Genomic DNA, 15,206 nt, shown 5'->3' with positions numbered 1-15,206 from the left:
ATATCTGCAGCAGCTTCAGGTAAGAAGGAGGGATCCAGGTCTAGTTACAAGACATCCTGAATGTGGAGTGAGTGAGCAGGGAGCAAGGCAGAACTAGGCAAATGTGGACATCTGGGACATCTGACAGCAAAAGGACAGACCACAGCAAACAAATCCCTGAGTGTAGCAGAACTTGCAAACTACTCTAGGTATGTATCACTTGCAGGGATGTCTGCTCTCTGGGAGCAAGATGGGTCTGTGGTTCTGAGAAGGGCTGGAGGCAGACTGTATTATTAGTTGGGAATGATGAATTTGATGTGAAACTAAGAGACCAGAATTGAGGTCCAGGATCAGGAGATGTGGCTGGCATTAATGAGAAAAGAAGGTGGGTCTGGGGTTAGAATTTTCATCATGATATTATAAGCTTGGATAATTGGAGAAATCATGTGAACTCTAGAATCCTGTAGAGAAGAGGACACATGAGCAGATGCTCTCCTCTTTCCTCCACTGAGGAAAGAATAAATTCTAGAACCCTTTATCTGACAGTGATCCTTAAAGACAGAAAAGTAGAGAACTCCTACTCCAATTTTCAAGCTCCACTTGCCACACTGGTTTCCGTTAGTTCCTTTGGTTCTCTTTTTTCTCCTTTCCCCAAAAGATGGGAGAAGGTCTATCTTTAAAAAATGAGTACAGCCCTGGCCAGTTCTGCTCAGTGGTTAGAGCAGCAGCCTGCAGACTGAAGGATCCTGGTTCGATTCTGGCCAAGGGCACATACGTTGGTTGCAGGCTCCATCCCTGGCCCCGGTCGGGACTCATGTGGGAGGCAACTAAGCCATGTGTCTCTCTCACATCGATGTTTTTTTTTTCTCTCTCTCTCCCCCTCTTTCTGAAAAACAATGGAAAAATTATCCTTAGGTGAGGATAAAAAAAAAAAGGTAGTCCAAAGTCCTATCTTTAAAAATATTTTATTTTTAATTATAATAAACTTATAACAATGTATTTTAAAGTGTAAGGGCAGTAGTGTTAAGTATATTCACACTATTGTGCAATCGATCTTCAGAACTTTTTCATCTTCCTCAACTAAAACTCTGTACCCATTAAACAACTCACATTTCCCCTCTCCTCTCTGGCCACGACCATTCTACTTTCTGTTTCTACAAATTTCACTATTTCAGATACCTATACAAGTGGAAACATACTTGTCTTTTTGTGACTGAATTATTTCACTTAGCATAATGTCAAGGTCCATCCACATGTAGCATATATAGAGTTCCTTTCTTTTTAAGGCTGAATAATATTCCACTGCATGTATATACCATAATTTATTCATTTGCCTGTCAATGGACACTTAGGGTTGCTTCCACCTCTTGGCTATTGTGAATAATGGCTATATGAAACATGGGTGTGCAAATTCAAAGTTCTTTGACTATGTGGTAGGTGGCAATATGACCATATATTATTCTCCTTTCTGTATCCACATACCTTTATAATGTGACTTTGCAATTTCTCCCATCAAAGTGTGGAGTTTATTTCCTCACTACTTGAATCTGGGACAACCTGATGAATAGCTTTGGCCAATGGAATGAGATAGAAGCAGTATGGTACTGGTTCCAAGTCTAAGCTTTAAGAGGTCATGCATACTTCTGCTTGCTCTCTTGGAACCCATGCGAAGAAGCCAAGGTTAGATTATTACAGGATGAGAGAGTATATGGAGCAGAGGTGAGTCATCTCAGATGAGGCTTGAAAGACGTACATTCTACATAATGAATAGGTAGTGATTATGGGGTCATGCTCATAATGTTTGAATGGTGAGTTTTATCAAAATCCATTTCAACATAATTCCAACAATTGTCAGGAAAGCTGACCTAGCAGCTGATGCAGATATATGAATGAGCCTACAGGAGACCAGTATAATTTTTTTTTTAGTATCAGAAAGGTTTATTAGAAAATTCTCACCCTGAACTGTGTAGCATGTGATGCAGTACTGCTACTCATTAAAACTGTCTGGAGCCTGGCCGGGCATGGCGCAGTGGTTGAGCATCAACCTAGGATCCTGGAGATCGTGGTTCGAATCCTGGTCAGGGCACATGCCTGGGCTGCGGGCTCGATCGCCAGTCAGGGGCATGCAGGAGGCAGCCGATCATTGATGACTCTCTCATCATTGATGTTTCAACTGTCTCTCTCCCTCTCTCTTCCTCTCACTGAAATCAATAAAGATATTAAAAACAACAACAACAAAAAACCGACTGGAGGAAATACACCTGTTTCCAAAGTGGTCCTTATACAAAATATATCACGAGCAGCTTCTGATGTGACTTGTGCTCGGCAACTCTGCCCCTTGCCATTTCAAAGCATCCCATCAATGGCTATGGACACCCATTTTACAGATGGGAAACAGAGGAACCAAGAAGCTGCTCTACCAGTGTTAGGAGTTGCCCTTCTTTGCCAAGCCCAGATGGGACAGAGAGACTGAGGGTATGGGGGGGCAGGGGCTGGTCTGTGTGGTGTCTTCCCAATCTCTGAAGGAGGAGGGAAGGTGCTCAGCCCAAGTTGCTAATCTGTAGAATTATGAGCTACAAAATGATTGTTGTCTTAAGCATTTTTGATTTGCTATGCAGCAATAGATAACTAATACATACTATTTCTCTTTTAATTATATGTATTCTTTCCTGGAAATTGAATCCATTTTCATAGGAATTTTAATTACTCTCCCTAGCCCTGACTCTGGTCTTCTGCATAGCTCTATCTTGAACTTGGAACTCCATATTGGATACTCTATTATGTAACATGTTAACACTTCAAACTCAATATTTTGAAAGCTTAATTTGTAATCAAATATCAAAGCCTTATATCCTCTATTGATTTTTCTATTACTGTTGGTGTTACTACCATTCTTTCAGTCAACCATGCTTGAAACTTCAGCGTCATCTCTGATTCCTTTCACTTCTTCCCATAGTCAGTCAGATGACATTTTTCAAAGTAACTTTTTGCCATATTTCCTCTCTTCATATCTGTAAAACTACTCACTCATCAAAGCTTCCTCACTGTTCCCCGATCTCTGGCCTCTGCATCCTCAAGTTAATCTTACACACTAATTTAAGATTCATTCTTCTAAGATACAGAGTGATGAGTTCACTCCTCAGCTTTATTCATTACAAGCATATTTTCTTTATGTCTACTTATTTCAACATCTGGGTCATCCCCATTGGTTCTCTCCACTTATTGTTTTTTTCTCTTGAGTCTGGGTCATGTTTTCTTATTTCTTCATATGACTAATAATTTTGGATTGTATCCTGGATATTGTAAATGACACGTTTTAGAGATTCTGGATTCTGTTCTGTTCCTCCAAAGGAACTTTTTGTTTGTTTTTGCAGGCAGTTAACTCGGCTGAGCTCAGATTCCAAACTGTCTCCCCCACGGTGGGCAGCAGCTGAAATTTTGGTTCAGGTTTTTTTTAACCTTGCTTAGGCTTCTTGGAGTCTGCCCTGCACATGTGTACCTCTAGGATCAGCCAATGACTTAGGCAAAGTTTAAATACAGAACTTAAAGTACTCCCTTTCTGTCTCCATTCAGACATTTGCATCCCCCCACCTCACTCTAAACTCTGTCCTCTAGTTCTTCAAGTTAATAAGACTGAGGGTTTAGCTGTTCTGTTTGGTGAAGACTGGGACTTGCCTTGAGGCAAAAGCTGTAAAATAAATATGGGAAACTCACAAAGAGCTGATGCTGCCCTTCAAATGTTGACCCCTTCCAGTATCTGCCTGCTTTTGTTTGCTGGTAGGTGTCTTCAGGTAGGATTAAAAAAAAATCTTGTCCAGGGTTTATAGTTGTTACGTAGAGAAAGATGGTCACAAAGGAGCTACTTGGACACTATCAGGAGCAGAATTGCTTCACAAATTAAAAACCTTCCATAATTTTTCAGTGAAGTCTGTGTACCAAATTTAGGACTTGATATCTATTATAGGCTCCCCCTAAATGGGTTACCCATGCTTCCCCACTTCTGCTAAACGCTTTCCAGTCTCTGAGCTTTTGTTTACTTTGTTCCTTCCTGTTAAATGCCCTTCTCATTTCTGCCTATCAAAATGTTATCCATCTTTCAAGTGCCCCAGTACCTGGCTCTCAGTCTCTGTCCTACTCTATCAACACTTTCTCCCTATTGATCTTATCCAGGTCCATGGTTTTAAATACATCTATATGCTAATGATTCACAAATCTATATCCTTAGCCCTAATGTCTCCACTGAGCTACAGATTTGTATATGTAACTGTCTACTTGATATCTCCACTTGGATGTCCAACAGATATCTCAAACTTAACATGGTCAAATTAGAATTCTCTTCTCAGCCCCACTTCCTTTCCAGGCCTTCTCAATTTCATTAAATGTCACTGCCATTCATAAGTCAAAAGCCTAGGAGTCCTCTTTAATTCCTCTACTCCCCTCACATTCCATGTACAATCCATCAGGAAGTCCTTTTGGCTCTATCTTCACAATAGATCTCGAATCTATTCACTTCTCCCTAGGCCCCTCACTATCAGTAGAATTTAAGTCACCGATGCTCTCTCACCTGAACTCTTCTAGTTGCCTCCTGAGAGGTGTTCCTGCTCCCACTCTTACCTCCCTACAATCTCTTCTCCACCCTGCAACCACCGTGATTTTTAAAAAATGCAAACCAGATTATGTTATCCTCCTGCTCAATCCTTTAATGGCTTTCCAAAGTAAAATCCAAACTCCTTCCTATGGCCTACATGGTTTTACATGATTTGAACCCTACCTGTTCCTTTGACTTCACCTCCTATCGCTATCCCCTTTTCTCTTTACATTCTGAACACACTGCCCTATTTCTATTTCTTGATTTCAACAAGCTCTTTCCCTTTCCCTGTAGCACTGCATTCTCAAATCTTCATTTGCTCATTGCCTGCCTTCCTGTTGTACTGCAACTTCTTTGAGAGCTGGGACCTTTCCAGTAGGTTTCTTCTTGAAAGGTGGAATGAATTCATGCTCTTTCTCCACAAAGCCTTTCCTATACATCTCTGATGGCAATATACTCTCACTGTCCTTGAATTTTATGTCCACATCTCTTTTAGCATTTACCACTTCCTATTTTATGTTATAGATATTTATACATGTGTTTTAGCCTCCTAAATTAATTGTGATATTAGGATGGGCAGAATCCCTGCCTGATTCATCTGAATATTCCCCATATGTCCTACTACAGGGCTTTGTGCAGAGGGATGCTGATAAAAGTTGAGTGAATAAATAAATAAATAACCAAGTCAATATTTATTTCTATTGAAGGGGAGTATCATTAACATTAAAAACAGTACCAACACTGTCTTAATTAAGTTACTGTCAAATTCTTTTAGAATAAGTAAAACATAATTCACCAAAATCTATTCTACGAAATATGTTAAGTGGTTTGTGATGTTTTAGTGCTTAATTAGAAATGGAGAAAATTACTGAAGTATTCTGATTGTGGTACATTTGAACAACACTGCCTGAAATGTTCAGGCAACCAATATATCTAAATGTTCTAAAAACATACCAATGAGTCATGACTAATTCAGCCAGCAGAATGCTGTGGGTACATTCTATATAATGGATAGGTAGCAATTATGGGCTCATACTCATAAAGTTTGAATGGTGAGTTTTATCAAAATTCATTTCAACATAATTCCAGTCCCTGAAATGGAAAAGTTTTCACTTTAATTATACAAATCTCAGACCTAAACCTCAAACAGACTGCTTTTATGATCTCATTTTCCCCCTTGGCTCAGATTTACTTATTATTTCTAGTCTTACAGCCCTTGCTGCTGAACTATGCCTTTCCCTGGTACTATTTCAAGCTTTAACTTAGTATCTAAACTCATTCATCAAGTCCATTAGTGTCATAACACCTTCACCTCAGAGAGAAATACTATTTAATATATTTTTTTATCTTATAGGACTATTCACAAATTTTAGTTTACTGGTCATTTTTAGCTCTTTTTACTTGCTTTATTGACTTTTTGTACAGCAAGGCCAATGTTTTAGATTGTGGGTTATTTATTTGGGGGTGATTGTTTACTTATTTTCATTTTTTCTACTTTTGTATTTTGCATGTATTCTGTTATATTTTGCTCAGGTTCAACAAAGAAGAGTTTTAATAAATTGAAAGGAGGAATTGAAGTATAACCATCGTGGAAAATGTATAATTGAAAACTATGTGACCAAGGTAAATGAAATGTAAAGTTAAGATGCTTCTAATCTTGAGCTGTTAAAGACATTGCTCATAAATGACACTGTGGAACAAAGTATTAAATAATTCAAAACCACTGATGTCATTCTTATCTGCACAAAAACACTTGAATGAAGATGAATAATCTTTTCTCTCTTCAAGTTACATTGTATGAGAGATTTCCCCCTTCTGATGCAGTTTCAATTCTATTCGTCTTTTTTGTCCCAGTGGTTAAGCTTTTAGAGTAATGCAAAAAAATCTAGTTAACATACAAAGTCCTACAAAACTCGTTTTTGTTCTTCCCCTGTCCAGACAGTCTAGAAGAATTGGTGGATAAATTGTCACAAATATAAAAGCACCCTGCTCTTTCACTTATGTAACAGTTTTCACACTTATAATTACTTATTTATGATCTTCCCCATCCTAATGTAAGCCCCCTGAGAACAGGGAATAAGCCCGTCTTATTCATTTTGAGTCCCCAGAGCTTGGCACAGTGACTGACAAAGGAAAACAATGAAATGTTTTTGAAGCGAATTGAAATAGAAAGGTCTTAAATCCTATGGAAATAGATAACTCTACTGCTAAATATTGAATGAGATTTCCTGTTACTCTTTTAAAAGTGTTGACTTTTTTAGATAATGTATGTGACTGATACTGCAAGGTGCTCACCAGTAACCATTCTCCCCATCTGTAGTTGTGAAACATGGCCACCCAAAATGAAAAATACATCTCCCAGTTTCCCTTGCAACTTAGTGTGGCCAATGGAATATTAGCAGACATGATGTGTGGCAGTTTCCAAGAATCTTCCTTAAAAGATAGCCAGTGCATGCTCTTTGCCTCCTATCTTATTTTCCCTTTCTTCACCTTGTTGCCTAAAGCACAGGTATGATGAATGGAGCTCTAGCCACTATTTTAGATCACAAGGATGAGGGCCACACCCTAGGGCTGTAAGGAGCTTGGGTTCCTGAGGACTTTGTGAAGCAGTGCTGCTATGCCAGCCCTGGATTGCTTACTTCTCAATTTTTATGTGAGAAAGAAATAAATCTTTACCTTGTTTTAGCCACAGTTATTTTGGGTCCTTGTTATTTGCTTCCAACTCTAATAAGAGTGATAGAAATAAGATTTTAGGATGTTACAACTGGAAGATGGCTCAGCTGGAGATCACCATTCTGATTTGACAGCTGATGACTGAAGAGGTTAGATCATATAACCAGGTCACAAAAGTAGAATGGAGGTAAAGCCAGGTCTAAAATCCAGTTCACTTCAGATCTCTTTCCTATTCCATGTTGCCTATGTGATGATACACATTCATCAAAACAGTCTGTAACCTGATTCCTATTTTCCCATTTACTTTAGTTACAATATTATAGGTATTACTAGTCGCAAATAAATAATCTTTTAGCAAATTGACTATTTGTTAGAAAGGAGGTGTTTCTTCCATATCTACTAATTCCTTACCTGTATGCTTGAAAAAATCTCAGAATTTTGTCTCTGTTTATGAGGACATTAAATTGGGCTCTGGATTACAAGATAAAGCTTCATAACTGGTGTAGTCACATACAATATAACCTACCCTAACTTTAATATTCTTTAGACATGATTTTAGGTTAGTACAGATAAACTACCTATTTTATCAAGTATGTATGCCAAGTTTATCAATAAGACATACTTTTTTTGTGGACAGTTTAATGAAAGCTGAATAAGGAGGTCATGAGAGTAGATGCAGTTTCCAGAAGTAAGCTCAGGTATCAGGAGAAATCCTTAACTATAAAATATATTAAGAGTAATCAAAGACAGAGGCAAGGACTTTTTTAGCTGAGTTTTGGTTCTCAATCTGAAATAGTTCATGCTTCATTTCTTACTAGTATAAATCTTGGAACTATCATTGCCAGACCTTAATCAAAGATCACATACATAATAATGATGCTTTTCTAACATGACTGGTGCCTCCCATTAGAGTAAAGTGATAATACATAACTAAAAAAACAGTCAAACAGTGCCAAGGGATTCACTATGAAATTTGTCTGTCTGGCATGATAAAGTTGCTAACATGATTTTAATAATTTAGAATTTGTGGGTTTTATTGTATTTATTTTGTACAAGCCTTAAGAAAGTTTAACTAATGCCTGGCCAGGCGTGGCTCAGTGGTTGAGCATCGACCTAGGATCCAGGAGATCAAGGTTTGATTCCCAGTCAGGGCACATGCCCAGGTTGTGGGCTTGATCCTCAGTTGGGGGCGTGCAGGAGGCAGCCGATCAATGACTCTCTCATCACTGATGTTTCTCTCTCTCTCCCTCTCCCTTCTTCTCTCTGAAATCAATAAAAAGATATATATATATTTTTTTTTAAAAAGAAAGTTTAAGTAATAATGTAGCATGGAAATACTGAGGGGAGTATATGTTTATATACCCTGGTGTGGGAGAATGTTAAAAGACATATGTGGTACGAAGGCAGTAGCTCATAAATATTTTGAGGTCAGGATCCCTAGAGAATTTGATAATGTTTATGGATCTATCCCAAGAAAATACCTATACTCAAGATAGCATACATATATTGGGATTACAGTGGTACCTCAGTTTTCGAATGTAATCCGTTCTGGAAGCCCATTCAAGTTCTGAAACATTCAGAAACCGAGGGATCAACAGCCGACAGCTGGGCCTCAGGATCTTGCCCTCAGCGGGAGCCAAGGGTCATGTTCGACTTCCGAGGTGTGTTCGAAAACAGGGGCATTTCCTTCAGGGTTTCCATCATTCGTAAACCAAAATGTTTGTTAAGGGAGACATCTGAAATGTTTGTCAACGGAGACGTTGTGTCCAGGGCATGAACCATGCACGGGCACAGACCAAAAGCCAAGCTGAGATAAACAAGGAGTTACTTTGTCCTTGGCTGATATGAGACAAGCACCACCAAACCAGGTGCAACTCTAGCCAGATCAGGGACATCTGGGAGAAATCTTTATCCTAACTTCCTCTTCCTGCTTGAACGAATTTAGTTTGAGTTTTATTCACTTGTGAAAGAGACAGTACTGCTTACAACACACAGATACAGATGAAACTGTCTCTTCAGTATCAGGGAGTTTACCAGGGGTGAAGAACTCTATGCCTTGGTGTAACTGCTTGTGAGCAAGTGGTTTTGGCTAATTACACATGACTTGTCTAATAAATAAAGTAAATTAAACACATCTCATATTTACAAAAGTTTGTTAGCAGGTTAGATTATTGTTTCATTAGCGGTGTCCTACGATTCAGACTTTTTCATATTTCAGACTTCTTCATCCATATTTATCAAGATTTTTAAAAAGTTTTAGGTGCTTTTAACATTAATGTATTGATTTTCTTTTTGAATATAAAATGAGAGAGAAAAGAAACAGTAGCATGCCACTTTATTTCCTCCTGCTCTAGGAAGCAATCAGGTCCCAGCAAACCATAAAATAAAATTTATAGGAGTCTAGTTTGTAAACCGGTTAAAAATTTTATTAATTTATGTAAGAGTGTAGGCATTTCTAGTGACTTGAGCCACAGAGTCTTCTCTCCAAGGTACTCCCTTTCTGATATGTCTAGAAACATCTTATTTATCAGAAGGTCAAGCAGATGAGGGTAGAATTATAGAGAGGAGGAATTGGATGATTATAAGAGATGGAGTATCCAGGCTTTGCTAGATCCTAATGCACTACGCTTCTCAAATCCAGAACTGCAGCCAGTGGGAAGGTTCTAGGTATCCTTCTCATTGCACTGATACTTTTTTTTTTTTTTGGTATCTCTTCTGCTGGGTGGATCCTGGATATTTTCTTGAATTTTATTAATTTTCATTCAATACATTGCTTTCTTTCTGACTTTTGACTGATTCACTATTTTTTTTGATGTTTCTATCTCTCTCTCTCTCCCTCCCTTCCTCTCTCTGAAATCAATAAAGATATATTTTTAAAAATAATAAATTTAATAAAATGAAAAGAAAAATATGGAACAACAACTTATGTAAATTGTAGGGTCATAGCCTAAGACTAAACTTGTAACTTAATTCTGAAAGAAGAGACTAAGCTCTTTGAGGATGGAGTAATTCTCTCCAGCCAAGTCTGCTCCCTTTTTATTTACACAAGGCCTCCCTTTTACAAATACGTAGATGTTACAGACTCTCCATGCTGAGAAATATTGCAATAGAGTAGGAACTACACACAGTATTTCATCAAGGAGATTCTATCAAAATCTGGAGGCCCCTCATATTTCTTGCTTTAAAATATTCATGGTTCTTTTCTTACTGTCCTCTTGATCTTATAAATGCTGTTGTGTTTCCAAAAGAACACTCACAGGCTTTAGAAATGTACATGATTGTAATATTTGTAGCCAGGGTCTGACATTTAGATGGGTTCATATTAAAAAACACATCTTTCAAAATTAGCATAGGAGCCAAGGAAATATAGTCAGAGAAAGGTGACTATGCACACATTTCAGGGTTTTACTTCAGGCATTAAGTAGGAATTGAATTGGTTGAAACAAAAAAAATGTCTGCAGCACTGTTCTTGCGAGCTAACTATCTTAGAAGTAGATCCTCCAGCCCCAGTCAAACCTTCAGATGACTAGCTGACATCTTGACTGCAACCTCAAAAGACACCAGGAGCCCAATCCTCCCAGCTAAATGACTGACAAATCTTTGACTCACAGAGACTATGAGGTAGTATATGTTTATTGTTGCTCTAAGTGGCTAATTTTGAGGTAATTTGTTATGCAGCAATAGATAACCCAATGCAGCCCATAAGGCATCTATGTAATCTTGCCCAAGTGCTTCTCCAACTGTACCTTATACCACTGTTCTGATTGCCCACTGCCTACAGCTATGGTGATATTTTTATTATTTATTGCCTCATTAAGCATGTCCCCTCCTCATTAAGCATGCCTGTGCTCTTAATGTTCCTTCCACCTGGAGGCCTATTTCCCCAGCTCTCTACATAATGTACCCCTTCAATTCACTTGTGTGAAGAAAAGAAGATATGTATTTTAAAAATCAACTGTTTTTCTCTTTTCTAGCAATAAGTACCTAGAAAAGGAAGTAAAAAATCTATTTCATTTATATTATTGGAAAAAACACACAAGATTCTTAAGAGAAAGCTAATAAGAAAGATTCAGAGCTGCCATAAAGAGCTTATAAATTTCAATTGAAGGTCATAAAACAAGAGCTGACCAAATGAAAAGACACTTCTAATCTTGAAGAAGACAATAAGAAAACTTTATTTTCTTTAAATTAATATATTAATTCAATTAATTCTAGTTAGAATGCCAATAGGTGAATTTTTGTATGTTTTTTAAAAAAGTGAATAAAGCCCGGCCGGGCATGGCTCAATGGTCGAGCGTCGACCTAGGATCCAGGCGATCGGGGTTCGATTCCCAGTCAGGGCACATGCCTGGTTGCAGGCTTGATCAATGACCCTTTCACCATTGATGTTTCTATCACTCTCTCTCCCTCTCCTTTCCTCTCTGAAATCAATAAAGATATTTAAAAAAATAAAAATAAATAAAAATAAAAATAAAAAAGTGAATAAAATATCCTTTATTTCTTAGGTGGAAGACTAAATGCCTGAGAAGAGTTAAGGCATTTTTGTTTTGATTTGTTTTGTTTTTAAAATCAGAATAGAAGGGGAAACGTTTTGCAAGGTGAGAGAAAATATTATAAGGCCCAATTAATATAGTAATTTAATAAGAATAAACAAATGGTTTAATGAAATTATATAGGGAGTCCAGAAAAAAGATTCCAACATATATAAGAATTTACTAATTACCAGTAGTTGTGGGAAAGAATAGAAAATTGCAAGAGAAATGAAGAATTATGTGAGAGGGAATTTTGAGAACAGAGAATTATGAGAGAGACAAGAAAGTGGGAGAAAGTTTTAGAAGCGACAAAAAATTGTGGGAGACAAAAGGAGTTTTGGAAGAGACAAAGAACTGTGGAAAAAACCAGAATCATGGGAGAAAATGTAGAAATGTGGGAAAGAGGGATTTGTGGGAGAGAATGGAGCACTGAAAGAAGAAAAGGGAGAAGTGTGGGAGAAAGATGGACTATTTAATACATGGGGTAGGCTTACTGGCCTGTGCATCTGAAAGAAAACAAAACTGGACCTTATATATTGGATACACAAATAAATTTCAGATGGGTTAAACTCTTAAATGTTAAAAATAAAATAATAGATATCCTGTTAGATAATCTAGGAAACTACATGTAGCAGGTGGGGTGGGTTAGATGTTCTTAAGTAAAACTGGGCTCAGATATATTTGAATTTATAAAATTGTAAAAATGTCCATAACTTTAACAGAAAAATAAGATATTTGGAAAAAATTAGCAACAGTAGACATACATAATTTATAAAAAGAACGTTTTAACTCAATGTAAAAATGGGCACCAGGTTTAAAGAGGCAATTATTTCAAAAGTCACTCTTGGAAATAATTTGTTGACCTATGTTCTTCAAGGAGCACATATTTTTATTGAACAACTGAAAAGCATTTAAAAATCTAGATCAGCTTACACCATATATGTTTCAACAATATTCTTTGTAGAATAGGCAAAATGAAGATAAGTATCTAAAAATTATAGTTATATGTCCCAAGCTTTCTATATTTCTGTTTTATACATACAGTTTCTCTGCCAATAGAAAAATTGCCCAAAGTGCAAATCCAGATGGTTAACAACACTTGAAAAGATGCTCTTAACAAAGAGAAAGGCAAATTAAGGTAACAATAAGACACTGCTCAAGAAACAGGTACAAAATTTAAAAGTCTATAACTCTTATTGCTGATTGAATGCAGAGAAAAGAGAACTTGTATTCATTGCTGGATGAAATTTGACCTACTACAGCTTTTTGCAAAACAATCTGGCAGCATCTATTAAAACTAAATATATCCATGCCACTTGGCCTAGTCATCCCTTTTCAGGGTATCCAACTCTTAGAAATTAAGAACAATAATTGTGAACACACACACACATTGCGTCTAGTGGCAGAAGATGGTTATCAAAGTAAATGCTCATCAACAGGTAATGGCTGAATAAAAATTATGCTATATCTATCCAATGGAATATTGTGCAAGCAACTAAAAAAATGAATGAGAAGTATTCTAGTATAGTTGGATATTTCCAAAAGGCATTTCAGAATGAGAAAAGAAGCAGAAAATCAATGATCAAAATAACGCCTTAAATGTACATGTGCAGGTGTGTGTGTATATAAAATGAGTTTGGAGAAAATATGTATTGAGTAGAGACTAAGTTCCTATCATGGATTATTTGGAAGGGGATATATGCCAGGATATATGCCGGGATATATGCCAGAGAGGGGGGCAAGAAGTGGGGAGAGGGAAATGAAGTTGAATGGGAAAAGAAGAAAAAAAGACTGCACCAAAAATCCAAATGATATGATCACATTTATGCCTTTTTGTAAAATTATATTTGTGAGTAGAAATGTAAAAAGGAAAACATTTTAAATGTGAATACCACATTTTTTCTTTAGAAAAGGAAAGTAAGTATTCTGAGCCCAGGGCATAATTTGAAAACATTTTTGTAAGGTGAATTTCTGCCATGAAATTCTTTTCATTTTTTTCCTTTCCTTTTCCTCTTTCACTATAAGCCAAAGACCAGAAAAGAAGTGGTAGTGCAAAAGTTCTAATTGCCTTCTGGTTATTATAAATTTTCCCTAAGGAAAGAGAATTAAATTGGCCAGCACTCCCAGAAATTTTCCACAGAGATGCCCTTTAGCAGAGAACAGTAAATTTATATTTTGCATTTTGCTCTTTAGTATATCCATGTTTGTGATAATATAAAAATATGTAAATTACTTAGTCAAATTACTTAATGTCCTGTTTGACTATCAGGGTCTTGCCTGGACACAGATGGCACATTCAAACTGGGTAACTGAAGAGGGTTTGATAGATGGGCTACTTACAAAAGCATCCATAGGGGTTAAAGAAACCAGGAAGGGATAGTGCATTACCCTGGAAGTAGTATTATTGAGAAGCTGTTACCACTTCTAGGCTTGGAGGAGCAAGTAGAGGGAGTGGCTATTGGGACCCAGTTGTATGGCCTGGACTGTCTGAAAGTAGCTGTGGCTTTTAGCAGAGTGATGCAGCCAACCTGTAGAGATTCTGTGGAGACGGAGCTGAGGGAGTCAATACCCCAACCTCCTGTTCCTCCTGTGTTCCTCCTGCCCTCTGATCTCCTGGTGATGCTCCCCATTCTTCAAACCCAACTGGAAGCCAGGGACAAAGGAGCTCAGTGATGCAGTCCATACAAGTCAGCCTCCAGGAGCACATAACTGGGTAAAGGAGGGTGGAGAGTAGATCTGAAGGGGCAAAGATTTCATCACTCTTTTCCACAACCAATTTCTTCAAATAATTGGATGATTTGTAAAGACAAATCATAATATTTAATCCATGGCTTCAATTATCCCATGAACTTGGCCTTATATTGATGGGAATCCATATTTGAAGGCTTAACATGAAGCCATATGACACTAGCCATTACGTGATCTGATTAGTTAGATGCCACCCAAAACACTGAAGAGAAGCTCCTGAGTTGAAGACCCAGGACAAGAAACCTCTGACGGAAGTTAGGAAGGAGAGTAGGGAAAGGAAAATTTAAGTTTTCTCAAGAGGGCAGGAAAAACTCAGGGCACAGGGGATGTGGTTTAGAAGATAAATTCACTAATATAACAGTTTTACCTGAAGTTGGTTATGTTCAGTTGTATGTACTCTATATGCAGAGCAAAGATTATTTGTTCAGGAATTAGAATACTGGGTTCTGGAGCCCTGCTACTACTTAGTTCTGGCAATTTGGGTAAACCATTTTCTTTCTCTGAGCTTGTTTCATTCTCTGTATCAGAAAAGGGTCGGACTAATGATCTCAGCTTCCATTTGGTTCTATATTGTATGATGCTATTATTTCACCCAATCAGAAATTTTAGGAATGACTTAAAGCTGAGTTAGAAAAACAGTTCAGAACATTCAGAACAAGAGTCAAATTAAAATTATGATTTCAAGC

General features: G+C 37.4%; 1 non-coding gene across 1 annotated transcript; it reads right to left on the bottom strand.

The window, feature by feature from the left end:
- Positions 1–8,998: 8,998 nt before the first annotated feature.
- Positions 8,999–9,134, bottom strand: LOC148090632 (small nucleolar RNA SNORA48). The gene has a single exon (XR_015713784.1). It is a non-coding gene; the product is annotated as a small nucleolar RNA SNORA48 (small nucleolar RNA).
- Between the last annotated feature and the right edge of the window lie 6,072 nt (positions 9,135–15,206).

This window comes from Miniopterus natalensis, chromosome X (genome assembly GCF_054644295.1).
Source record: "Miniopterus natalensis isolate mMinNat1 chromosome X, mMinNat1.hap1, whole genome shotgun sequence".
Classification (NCBI taxonomy): domain Eukaryota; kingdom Metazoa; phylum Chordata; class Mammalia; order Chiroptera; family Miniopteridae; genus Miniopterus; species Miniopterus natalensis.
The sequence above is the reverse complement of the archived record's forward strand: the minus strand, read 5'-3'. Positions and strand labels throughout refer to the sequence as shown.